The sequence below is a fragment of the Rhopilema esculentum genome, chromosome 4, assembly GCF_057945365.1.
Source record: "Rhopilema esculentum isolate cy_ngs chromosome 4, ASM5794536v1, whole genome shotgun sequence".
Taxonomy (NCBI): Eukaryota; Metazoa; Cnidaria; class Scyphozoa; order Rhizostomeae; family Rhizostomatidae; genus Rhopilema; species Rhopilema esculentum.
Window position 1 is genome coordinate 450,489 of NC_142818.1, and position 14,131 is coordinate 464,619.

Consider the following 14,131-nt stretch of genomic DNA (forward strand, 5'->3'; position numbering starts at 1 on the left):
ATACATTGGGCGAATATGGGAAATTTTCTACAAATTCTGGGGATATTATTTCTTGGGAATATATTGAAAAATTATGCAAGATGCAAGAAGAGGAAGGTTTAACTTTGGCAAACAAAATTAATGTAAACCATGTGCATTGGCAGCAGCATAAAATGAAAGTAAAATATGCAGCTCAGACACTGAGCTCATCAGTTGCTAATGCATTAGAATTCTTAAAGACAGACTTAAAACATGCTGAATTCGAAAATGCTAGTGCAACTATTGTCTTCATAAGAACAATTGATAAAATTTTTGACATCCTCAATTCACGGTTTGCATTTGCCAAAGGCTTTAAACGCCCAATAAGGTTGCAAAACCTTGAATATATCGAGCAAACTTTTGCCCAATCAGCAGAGTATCTTCTGTCCTTGAAATCCAGTGAAAGGCAATTGCTTGTGTTCAGTAGACGCAAAACTTTCATACTTGGTTTTCTAATGACAATGAAATCTATTATGTCAATTGCAAAGGAACTCTTAACTGCACCAGAAAGGCCATTTAACTATGTATTAACTTACAAGTTTTCCCAAGACCACATAGAGTTGCTGTTTGCTTGTATCCGAGGACGAGGTGGTAATAATAACAATCCAAACACCTTACAGTTTAAGTATGCCATAAGGAATTTGCTGCTTAAGAATTCAATTGTTGCATCGAGCCAGGCTAATGTCATGTCATTTGATGAGAATTGCACAGGTTCTTTATTCAGTTTAAAGTGGACAAAGCATAGATCTCCCATATGCGAATATCCAAGCAATGATGATGAAATGACTGATGAGGACGCAAATGCTTTGTCTGAGAGTCTTGATAGGATTTCCTTGTCAAACTTCTCTGAAAACATCATATACTACATTGCAGGATTCATTGTTCGTCGTATCATCAAAAAGCTTGATTGCTCTCAATGTTCTGAAGCCCTCATTCTCAATTGCATGTCAGAGGAACATGACTATGTGACAGCACCATTTTCCCTGTTTCTGGATAGAAAGAACAATGGAGGGCTTATAAAAGTATCATTTGGGGTGCACAAATTAATCACATTATGCGAGAAATCATTCCGGGAGAGAGTTAAAGGTACAAGGAAGGGAGACATGAAAATCAATTCACAAGTTGGATTGATACGGAGAATGACGAACGGCGTGCTACGAAGTCAAGGCGAAAACCTAAGCAAATTATTTCCATCGTTTTCCAAACATGCACACGAAATCGACCCAGTCTTTGAGGATGATCATCTCACACAAGTTGTGAAGAAAATTTGCGAGAAATACTTCCTTCTGCGTATGCAAACTTACGCCAAGCATTACACAAGGCAGATAGTAATGAAAAACACACCAAGTTTACGACACCGGATGAACAAATTAGTTTTGTTTAAAAACACATAAACTTAAAAAACCATAGCTTTTGCTGTTTGCTTCAAATGTTTCGTTTAGAAGTTTTTCGCCAAATATTAAATCCTTCATTTTAAGTGAAATATTTTATAAAGTAATTCGCTTCGAAGCTAGTTTGGTTTATTAAGGTAGGCAATGCACTGAAGCCTATGCACATTCAGTGCATTGGACGTGTAGTTAAAACAACTTACCTCCCATAGAAATCATTGCAAAAGGTCTTCCTCGGCACTGCTTTGCTTAAATTTGCACAATTTTGTCGAAAATGAAATAAAAAAAGCCTTTTCCTTCTGTTTCTCCAGTAGCACAAACAGTCGTCCTCCACACTTATTTGTTGTCTTTTGCCATGCATTCAAAATGGTAGCCGTGCGCATGACGGCCTCACTCGCGTCAACGGAAACCAATGGGAGTTCGCACTCTAGTGTTTATTTTTACCTCATTGGTTTAGCCTGAAAAACTAGCGCATGCATTAACTTATACCAGGCTTAGCATGCATCTGTCGGGGAAATTTTAAAAAAGAATGAAAGTAACTTTATTTGAGACGATATGCCCCATGATAGTGAACAAATTCAATAATATATCATAATTCGTTTATATCTGATTGATGAATGATAATTTTTAATGGCTAAGTTCGTCTAAATCGAGGTTAAAGGAGAATGAAGGAATTCTATTGTTGACTCAGGCTTCAAAAACAACAAAGGAACCGACTAGAGTTCCCTTCTGCCTATTTCCTATTCTGTGGCTTGACATATCTAGCGACGGGGCCAAGTTCAATAATTTGAACTTGAACTTAATGTCTTAAAACAGAAAAACAAGGCCCCTTTTAACATAGAGACTGAAGGCAGATTCACCTCCACCCCCAGTGATAGTGTTGATAAGATAGAGACATTCCCAATAAAATAAAAAACTAAAATGCTGAAGTAATACAATTCTTAAAAGAACTGGATTCTGAAATGCTTCTCGTGGATTTTGCTCCAAGGAGAACGGTTGGGAAAATGTGGCTGCTAGCCCCTGACCCTGGCTTTGTTCTTGACCTTTCCTTTTTATTTACATGCTATCATTTATTGAGTTGAATTTTTTCGTATGATTTTGATTGACAGTGATTGCTGCATGGCTTTAATCGAACGTGATCCAGGAGTGAAAGGTATCTAACGAAGCAAATTGAAGGAATTGAAGCAAATTGAAATTACCTTAAATCCGCTCTTGGTCTCAAGAACGTGAAGGACTTTTCTTAACAAATCTCAAAACGAGGGAAAAATGTTGAACATTGTGCAAAGACACAGACGAGGGTTTTCTGCGAGCGAAGCGAGCAGACAATTTTCGCGACGACGCTCTTGAAATTAGCTTAAAATAAACCATTCCCGGGTAACGTCCGCCATGAAGTCTGGGTAGCAAACTGAGCTTTGGACTCGATGACCGTCAATCGTAGCGATGGTGATTTCCGATACATTAAAGCCGTAATTTCACAACCACGCTATTCTAACGTCATGTCATTCACTTATCGATACTTACTCACCAGGCACCGCGGAGCAGGGGGGCTGAGGGGGCTTCAGCCGGTAGTTAAAAGTTTTGAAGGATGTATAACAGTAAGAAGAGCGGTATCTGTGAGCCGCGCTGTAAGCAACTAAAATACGGTGGTGGAGCTTGTTGCCAGAGCGTCTTCAGCTGCAGATTTGGGTTTGCCTATCGTGATGACTAGCTCCATAAAAATAGCTCTGTTCTCGTAAATTCGGGCCGTAAATTCTAGGGGGGACGGGGGACTGGACCCCCAAAAAAATCAGGAGTAAAACGATTTTTTTAGGAAATTTTCATCATTTTCCTTGAAAGAAAGAAATCCCTGGTAGCTGGGACAGGGCCTTTTTTAACATACTAACTGCGGGAACAATTGCCCTACCATCCCTCGACTTTCCCTCCTCACTCAAGAGATTTTTGACCCCAGAAAATAGTCCCTTGTTTGTCGCCTTCACTTGGTAAAACTGTGAGGCACACTTGCAGGAGCCATAAGTAATAGAAATACGATATCATAAGTGTTTACATGGTAGTGATTTCATAAGTTTACATGGGAGACGTTTATACAGTCGAAAACTAAAAACTTAAGATGTTTATACAGTCGAAGATGTATATTGGCACCCTTTAGTATAGGACCTAAATCTTTAAAAAATAAGGCCCTTAAAATTACTGTTTAATTCCTGTATCACTGTGGTCATTCATTTCAGATTAATAAAAGCAACGGCACAGAAAATGTAAGGGGTCAGACAGTAAAATTAGCTGTGGAACGTGTTTGTCTACATTTAGGTATAAATTTGTGCCACAAATTTGATTGTGTTTTTGGTTTGCATGATTCATCCCAATCCCACTCATCTTCGACCAGTTCCGTTGGAAAGAGATTTTTAGCACAGTGATTTTTTGGCTTCTTATAGTGTCTGAATAATTCAGGCAGGGGATCAAGCGAAAAAGTTTTCAGATAACGTCTTCGATACTTTTGCTGATTTCAGACCAAACAAGACTTATCAACGAGGATTTTATACATGCTTAGAAGAAGTACTGGACTCGTCCAAAGTTTGCTGTCTGCCATTATCGTCCTATCACCTGACAGCATGACCGTTGATAGAAGTGTTTCTGGAATGGCGTCCCAACATCAAAGTTTGACACATGGCCAGCCATAGCAAGATATTTTCCGAAAACATATCGTCGTGAATCATAGCCAACTATAAAAACTTATAAAAACAGCTTTTTTAATGGATTAACTGGGACTTTGATTAGACATATATTTTCACTTTTGAATGATATCTTAACTTCATGTGTCAGCCCAAAGCTATTTCATTTAATTTGAAATACGAAATGAATTTCTTTGAAGTATGGGATCATAAAAGCTTTCTAGAAAATACTCTTTATCTCCCGTTTTTGATATCTCCCGCTTTTGCTTGTTTATCCCGTCCTATTTCAAAAACTGCCCCCCCCCCCACTGCCCTCGTGAATCATAGCCAACTATAAAAACTTATAAAAACAGCTTTTTTAATGGATTAACTGGGACTTTGATTAGACATATATTTTCACTTTTGAATGATATCTTAACTTCATGTGTCAGCCCAAAGCTATTTCATTTAATTTGAAATACGAAATGAATTTCTTTGAAGTATGGGATCATAAAAGCTTTCTAGAAAATACTCTTTATCTCCCGTTTTTGATATCTCCCGCTTTTGCTTGTTTATCCCGTCCTATTTCAAAAACTGCCCCCCCTACCTAAAATTTCTTAAAAAAGGCACTGAGCCGGGCTAGAACCAAACTACGTTTTTCTGTGTTATTGCAACAAGCTGTGTTAATCCTTTAATGGCAGTCTGTCCCCTCAATGATTGGCTAATATGAACAATAGGTCTTCCCGCCTGAACGGATTTGGCTGGCCAAGCTGCGGTAGTGGACGGCATTTGAAATTGCGAGCAAAAAAACCATCGGGAATGGCAATAAGATTTAATTACTGGAATTGACTATTGATAACGGAAGCATTTCCTTTCGCTGTTGACATATCTCTCGCAAAAACAAAACAGGGAACAAAATTTTTCTACCCACAGCCAGTGGCGTACCCAAGGGGGGGAATAGGGGGGTCCGGACCCCCCACTTTCCTAAAATATTGTCCTCGAGATTTGTCCAAAAACGATGTAAAACTCATTGGGGGGTGGTAGTATACTGTATGCTTGTGTCAATAACAATTGTAAAATACTTTTTACCGAAGCTGAAATGAATCAAATGATGGGGGAAAATTTTGCAAAAAGCGCATTTCCCCGCATTTGCGAGTGTTTGAAGGGCGTGGTTCAGAAAAATGTCTGGGGGCTACGCCCCAGATCCCCCCCCCCCCCCCACTACTGCAGCCCTGGGTACGCCACTGGCCACAGCTTCATTTCAACGAGAACACAGCCATTTGATTCAACAGCTCTGGAATCCATGTTGTCTCTGATTGGTTTAAATCGTTTAATTATCGATAAAGCTCAGCGGTGCGTGGATTTCACTCCCGTGAAAATAAAGTTGAGTACAATAGGAGACATACTGCTTTTAAGAGTGGTTTTCATCTTTTTTGCAAGATACAAAGTTTTTACTGTTTTTTACCATTTTATTTTTGAAAACTATTTAAACTATCTTTTGAAAACTATTAAAACTATTATTTTTGGAAACTTTATTTTGCGTACTAGCATGGGCTATAACCCCTCCAATTCTTTTCAATAATAGGTTAGAAAAGATTTTGGAAAGTTTTCTCTTAACTATGCTCTACCCTACATTGGATAGTATACTCCTAAGTAGTAGCAGTTCTTCTTCACTGGGAGCCCTTTTTGTTCATTTTCTTTGTGTTTTCTTGGTGTTTAAATTATCCCAAGCTGATTTTGTCTATTTTCTAGCTATTGAAATCTTCTTGAACCAGACTGTTTATAGAAATTCAGTGGAAATAAGCAATTTTTTTCTAAAAGATGCGTTTTCCGGCTTTCTAGAGGGCGTGGCCTAAAAAACTTTTCGGTAACACCCTTTTCAGCCTTACCACATTTCACCTGGTGTGCGGTCCCTGAAGCTGCCAAACCTATCGTTATTTGAAATGCCCTTTTCCTAAGTGAAGATCTTCGAACAACACTCTGGTTTTGTCAATTATCTTGTGCAGTTAGCCACAGAGTAGGATTTGAGTTTCTAGCCGGTCTAGGCTTTCCATCAGGAGACATGTCTACCCCAGTTTTTTCAGAAGTCAATTTTCTAATTTCTCGTAATCCGTTGAAAAACCTTGGGGGGGGGGGGAGTTTGGCTGATCAGATCGATTTCGATTTTTGCACTGCAAAAAAGCCACCGTTACGAAAAATGCTGCTTGAAATGTTGCTTTTCCATATATTTCAAAATAGCTAAAAAATACTAAAAAACGGATTTTCCAGGAGTCTGAAGGGCGTGGCCGAGAAAATTTGTTTTTGTCCACCCCAGTTTTTTCGAGCTGGCAACGCCACTGACAACATCGATCGTGTCTTCCCATGCTACTCTAAATTAACGCTACACTAGGAAAATATAACAGCTTGTATCTGCATGATAACACTTAAAACAATGCAAAATATTATAACTAACGGACAAAGTTTTTCTCTACAAAACAACAGGAGCGAGCTCTTCGAACAACTCACAACAATTAATCATTAATAAATAGCTATCGTGGCTAGACAATGAAGAATAATAGGCGAAATTCAAAGGATAATTATGAATGGCATGACGTTAGAATAGCGTGATTGTGAAATTACGGCTTTGATGTATTGGAAATCACCATCGCCACGGAAGACGGCCATAGACTCCAAAGGTCAGTTTGCTACCCAGACTAAATGGCAGACGTTACCCAGGAATGGTTTATACATGTCACAATATTTCCCCCAAACTACGCTACTGACGAGAAGATAAATGCTGATAAGAAGAAAAAGGAAAATCTTGGCGTTACTTTGTTACTACTGACACAGAAATATTGGGTTGGGGGCTGTCGCGCCAGTATTCTCAATTCTTCCAGATCCTCTTTGGTGTGGAGCTTTACCCGGTGACAGTAGTTATGTTCAGCTGTAATGGGGTCTTTATTGTAAAAGGCATTCAAATCTTAATTCAGTACCTTTGGTAAAGTTGTTCTTGGCTTTCCTCTGAATCCTTTGGCTTCTATGTTTCTGAAGTACAATTCCACGGCTTTAAATGCTGGTATATTTCTGTCTCTTCTCAAGATGTGACCAAATATGACTTGGCGTTACAAAGTTCTCACCTCTGTTTCCTCATGGTGTATGATAGTGGTTTTTCTCCCATCACTTCATACAATCTCTCATTTGATATGCATATTGGATATCTTATTCCTAGAATTCTACGTAACTGCCTCCGGTGATATGCATCCAATCTCTGTTGTACATTGATGAAACTCCCCATGTTCCACAGTTGTAGAGCAGTACTGATGAGGCCCTATGAGGGGTATTTTAAATATCGAATAATTGCAATTTTTGGGGGAAAATATAGATATTTAGGTTTTTTAGCTTTGAAATATGAAATGATATTGATTCCGAGAATGAAATATCAAAATAGCGGAATAACGGAGTGAGCTGTTTAGATTTATGTCGAATTCAAAACTCCGAGAAATGACGAGAAAGACAATATTCCTTTCCCTAAACTTAGAGTAGAAATTATGAAAACACACACTCTAGGGATGCCAGGAGCCTCATCTAAGATAGATTCAGTGGTGTAACGTACGGTGTGACCATAGCGGTCAAATCTTTGATTGGCTGAGAGCTCTGTTCGCTACCATGTTCTAAGCCAATCAGCACACAACAAAATCGCTTCGGAGCTAGAATTAGGCCCATTTTCGCCATTATAGCGTGTTTTTACCACATTGTCTACAAAAAACATTGCAAGCGGGATGGCTTCAGGCCAACGAGTAAAACGATCGATACAAGTCAGTAAATATTTATTGCCTCGAGATGGTGGCAGAGGTCCGACGATATCAATATGAACATGGGCGGAACGAGCATCTGGTGTTGCAAAAGTGCCAAGTGGTGTTTTTGTATGGTGTGTGATCTTTGACTGTTGACAAGGAATGCAAGATCGAGTCCAGTAACGAATATCTTTGTTCATGCCAGGCCAAACGTATCATTGACTAACAAGATGCCGCGTAGCAGATATTCCAGGAAGAGCAAAACAATGTAAGGTTTCAAAAATGAGGCGACGATATGGTAGTGGAACATATGGACGAGGTTGAGCAGTGGTGGTGTCACAAAGAATGGTTCCAGCTGAAAATGGTAGAGGAAATTCTTTGAGTTGAAGTGAAGATGACCGTAGTCTAGGTAACTCTGGATCTTCCTGCTGAGCCTTGGCAAGGACTGCAAAATCGAGAATTGATGAAACGTTTAGAGCACTGATTTCCACCCGAGATAGGGTATCTGCAACAATGTTCTTTGTTCCCGGAAAGTGACGAATATCGGAAGTGAATTGCGAGATATAATACAAATGACGTGTCTCGCGTGGAGAGTATCGGTCAGGAAAAACAGATAAAGCATGGGTGAGTGGCTTATGATCAGAAAACAAAGTGAAATGACGTCCTTCAAAATTGTGGTGGAAATGGCGTATGGCGAGGTAAACAGCAAGCAGTTCACGTCCAAAAGTACTGTACTTTCGTTTTGCAGGTTGTAAACGCTTTGAAAAGAAAGCAATGGGTTTCCAAACGCTATTGAAGGACTCCAACAACAGTGTAATAAACCAAATATTGAGACGTAAAATGACTTCAAAATATATTTATCTTCATCATAATCGTACATACAAAAAAACTGACTTACAACACGTGCTAACTGGAATAGAGGCTAGATATGATTTATGCACATATTTTAATACTATTGTCCACAGGGGATAACACTATCCCCCTCCCCATCTCTCTTCCTATGTTAGTGAATGTGAACGAGTTCTGTTTGGTAGTATATTTGCAATGTCTACTCTGCACCAATTTCTGTTGATCATGTTGTTATTATCTTCTGGTTGTTCTCCGTGGTTCAAGTCCCCTGTATTCCCTCCTCCTCTTGCACCCTCGACGTGTACTCTATCATCAATGAGATTTGTTGTCTTGGTATTGGTTAGGTCAGCAAAAATGTCACAGACTTTTTTCTTAGGAGGTTCCTTTGCAGGTAGGGGGTCAGTTGCTTTTTTGAGTAAGTGGACTGATCTTGGAGGTATATACTTCAGTTGATTGACATGAATAGTAGGACTGGCTTTGCCACTGGCGTCAACAAGCTTACAATTCAGATCTCCTATCAAGTGGGTGATTGTCCAAGGCCCCGACCACTTTGGTTGAAAACAACGTGAAATACCCTTTTTCTGAGGTGGGTTCCATAACATGACAGTATCATTGATCTTATAATGATGTTGGGTAGTTTTCTTATCGTACTGTTGTTTCATTCTTTCTCTGCTCTGGTTGAGGATACTGCGAACATTGGTAAAGGAGTTTTTAAGGCACGTACCGATGTCATTGGCAAAAGCTTGAGCCTGTTTCACATGGTGTGGAGCAGACTGTTGAATCTGTTGCTGTGGTGATTTATTAAACAGCAACGCAGTTGGTAAAGAAAGTTTAGCACCAAGAATAAGTTCAGCAGGTGTAACTTTAGTGCTATTATTAACACTTGAACGAATGGCGTAGACAGCTGATTGCAAGAACGTGTCCCAGTTACGGCCATGTTGATCAATTTGTTTCTGCACACAGGACTTAACTAGTTTTACCATTGCCTCAGAAAGACCATCACCTTGTGGGTGGAGACGCGAAGACTTGGATTTACCTATACCCAAGATTTTGGCGACTTCCCGCATAACATTGCCATGAACATTTGAGGCACCATCACTGTGCAAACGTTGCATAATCCCATACCGACAGATCCATTGGTCGTGAATCGCTCTAGCCATAGTAGGTGCCGATATCTCTTTGAGGGGAACAACTTCAGGACATTTTGTAAAGTGGTCGACCAGGATAAGAGCATACTTGAAACCATCTTGAGATGCAGGCAGAAAAGGTCCGGCTAGATCGTAGCAAACAAGTTCGAATCGTTCAGTAGACTTTATTAGCTGTAACTGATCTTTGTGGTATCCTTGAGGGGGTGGATTAAAAGAAGCACAAATCTTGCAACTTTTCACCCAGTTGATCACATCCTGTTTGGCATTGGGCCAGAAATAGTGTTCACAAAGGCGAGACCAAATTCTGTCAACAGCAAAATGACCAGAGGATGGGTGGTCATGGCAAAGTTTCAGGACGGTTCCACGTAAATCGTCAGGTACTACAGTGCAGTTGTGCCAATGCAAAATGCCATCCTCAGATACAGAAAGTTTATTGCGATATGGTTTTAAGGAACCTAGACGGCAGACATCAAAGTTTCGTTTATCAGAAGACATGTACTCGATTGCTGCTTGGATGTGTTGATCTTTTGTTTGGAAATCTCTGATTGCAGCCACTGTAATATTAGGTTGTAATTCTTCCAGTGAGTTGACACTGTGCATGCGACTGAGACAGTCGCTTATGGCGTTGTTCTTGGATGGAATGTGTTCTATTCTATAATTGAACTCTGAAAGTTGCAAAGCCCAATTCAGCAATTTTCTACTCTTAGGGTTGCGTTTGGATTGCAGGAATGAAGTTACGCGATTATCAGTACGCAAGAGAAAGGGTTTACCAAGAAGGTAGTGACGAAATTTTTCGGTAGCAAAAACTATAGCATGCGCCTCTTTTTCTACAATGTTCCACCTTGATTCAGTTTCATTGAACTTTCTGCTGGCGTAGGCGACGATGTATGTTTTGCCATCACTTGTGTTATAGGCTTTAAGACATGCACCTTCACCTCTGTCTGATGCATCGACTTCTAGGATGAAAGAGTCTGTACTTGTAGGAGCTCGTAAAACTGGTGCGGAAGAGAGAAGTTGCTTTAGTGCTTCAGAGGCTGCTTGAGCTTCAGGTGTCCAGACAAACGTTGAAGTCGGTTTTGCAAGTTCGTGTAGAGGAGCAGCAACAACAGAGAAGTGGGGAACAAATCGATCACAAAATTGTGCCATGCCTAAAAATTCCTTCAAGGATTTGGCATTGGATGGCACTGGAAAATCGGTGATGGACTGAATGCGAGCTGGGTCAAGGCGAATGTGTCCCTTGTCAATGAAATGGCCTAAATACGGCAAACTTGTCTGGAAAAATTTGCATTTCAAGGCGTTCAAAGTGAGACCAGACTGTCGAATTCTTGCTAAAACTCTACGAACACTGGAGAGATGATCTGTGAAATCTAATCCTTTAATAACCACATCATCGTAGAAGGGTGGTAGAATACAGTCGCTAAAATCAGAAAATGTTTGTTCCATGGTTCGTTGGAACAAAGAAGAGGCCGGTTTGATACCTTGAGGCATAACGTTCCAGGTCCATTGACCAAAACCGTAACCAGGAGAAAAGGCAATGATCGGTTTGATTCTATCAGCACACGGAATTTGGTGGTAGCCACTGTTGAAGTCGATTGAGCTGACATATTGAGAGCCGCGAACAGAGTCAAGACATTGTTGAAGGGATGGAGAAGGCCAACCTGAATCTTTGATGGCAGGGTTGAGAAAACGATAGTCAACTACAAGTCGAAAACGATCGGTAACATCACAGCTATTTGAAACATTCTTCTTGGCAACAAGGACTGTAGCAGCACGATAAGGTGAATCAATATGTTTAATTAGGCCATGAGCTTTATAGTGTTGTAAAAGTTCCTTGACAATGGATTGTTGATGAAGTGGCACTCTGCGTAAAGGCATTGAAATGGGCGTCGAATGAGCCAAATCAAAGTCAAATTCTGTCACGTTGGTTTTGCCAATTTTGGTGTTTGATAAAGAGAAGACATCAGAAAATTCCATCAGTAAATTCTTGGCTTGTTGAAACTGCGAGGGAGACAAGTGGGTCAACTGTGAAGTGAGAATCGTAATAGGATCGGAGGTTTGAGTAGAATTATCTGTGTCCTGAGTAGAGAGAAGATTAATTGTGTCTTTAGGAAGAGAATTCTTCAAAGTCATACGTCCCTAGAGCAACCTTGGTGCCCTTTTTGATGGTCTTTGCGACGGCAGAAGTATTAACAAGGACGGTGGGAACACATGAGTGTTGATGAGAAACCTTGTGTAAGTACGGAACAACCTTTACATGCAGACGTTCTTCAAAGGGTGCATGTCCATCAATCAGTGCAGTCGGTTCTGAAACTGGGCGGAATGCATGAAGGGAGGGCCCATTAGCAACTGTCTTAATAGTCAATGATTGTCCGGGTAGTATTGTGTACTTGTTCGATGTTATGAAAGCAATGTTATCTTGAAGAGAAGGCTGAGAAGATACCAATACCATGGATTGATCTAGATGAAGGAGTTTCTTGGAGTTGTCAATGCCCCATTTGGTAAATTTATTTAGAAAACTCAAACCGAGAATGCAAGAATAAGGCAATGCATCAATAATCATAAATTCAACAATGTGAGATACAGCAGGATGCCCTACTACAAGAGGGGCTTTAATCACACCAAAGGGTTTCATTATTTGTCCATTTGCATCAAGCAAACCTGGGCCAGTATAACCCTGTAATGGTAGGTTTTGCAAGTAAGGACTGCCAGTAAAACATCTTTTGGCAAGACAGCATACGGTGGCACCAGAATCAAGCATCATTGGAATTTGCTGTCCATGTAATGTTCCTGTTAGCCAAAGCAAATTAGGTTCTCTCTGCAGAAAAGATTGTGATTCTTCTTTGTGGGGGGTCAATGAAGCATTGTCGGCTTTCCCAGTATGACCCTTTACTGGGGGCCCCAAAAGTTTCCCGACTGTTGAGGAAGATTAGCTTGCTGCTTGTAAGCTAGGCAATCACGTTGGATATGATTTAAGCCGTGGCAAAAATAGCACTGAATAGGTTGCCGTCCGTCTGGCCTTGCGTTTCGAGGCTGAAAATCCCTGCCAAAATTGCGTTGAAAACCATTGCGTGATTGCCTACGGTTGCTCTGCGGGGCAGAAAAAACAGGGGCACCATGCTGATGTTGAAGTTGCTGTGAGGGCCTAAACGGAAGTTGACGGTTGAGTGCATTGATTTGGTCTTGTTGTTCATCAAGCTTCCGCATTGTGAGTTGACTTTGGTGCTCAAATTTGGTGGACAAGGCAAGAATGGCGTCCAGTGTTGTATCAGATGGATTTGCAGCAGTTAAAACAGCATCAGAAGGTCCAGTGACAATAGCACCGTTGATTGTCGCAGATGGTAAGGAAAGATGAACTGATGCATCGCGGCAAGCCTTGAGCAAATCTTGATGGGTAATTTTGTCATCATACGGGTTGGTGCAAAAGATGAATATATTTCTGCGAAGTGTATCAGAAATCCCTTGTAAAAACTTGCGTTTCACCGCATGGTTTATAATGTCAGTTTTGGCTTTTGGATTGGCGGCTCTGAATAACTGTAAAAGGTGGGTCATGAATTCTTCTTCACTTTCATCGATCTTTTGAATGCAGCGTTCGAATGCAGTCATGTGAGCTTCGCGATCGGTTTCTGAATCGAAAACCGCGGCGAGTTGTTCCTTAAGCTCGCTGTATTTCTGGGGACTGCCTTTCTCATCTTCAAATTGATCCAAGATGGCTTTAGCACGGCCATCAACACAAAGCATTAGAATTTGGCCAACCACGAGGTCGTCAGATTTCTCGGCAATAACACAACATCTGTCGAAGTTACGAAGCCATTGGTGCAAATTTATGTCCCCGTCGCCGGTGAACTTCTCAAGTTTTGGAAAAATTATGTTAAAGGATGACATTGTAAAATGATGTGGGTCAAAACGCTCCTGTCACCAGTGTAATAAACCAAATATTGAGACGTAAAATGACTTCAAAATATATTTATCTTCATCATAATCGTACATACAAAAAAACTGACTTACAACACGTGCTAACTGGAATAGAGGCTAGATATGATTTATGGGGTTTCCAAACGCTATTGAAGGACTCCAACAACAGCAACATAAGAGGCGCCTAACATGAGGCAATACACTGCAATTTGAGATGGATGTACATAAAAAGTGACTTTGGCGAGGGCAGCTTTGATGTTGATGAAAGCAGATTAAGTATCAACAGTCAGCGGGAAATGATCGTCAATGTTGCATTTAAGCGACAAGAGATCAGCGAGCGGCGTTAAAATTGTTGCACAGTGAGGAACAAATCGGCAATAAAAGTTGATCAAACCAAG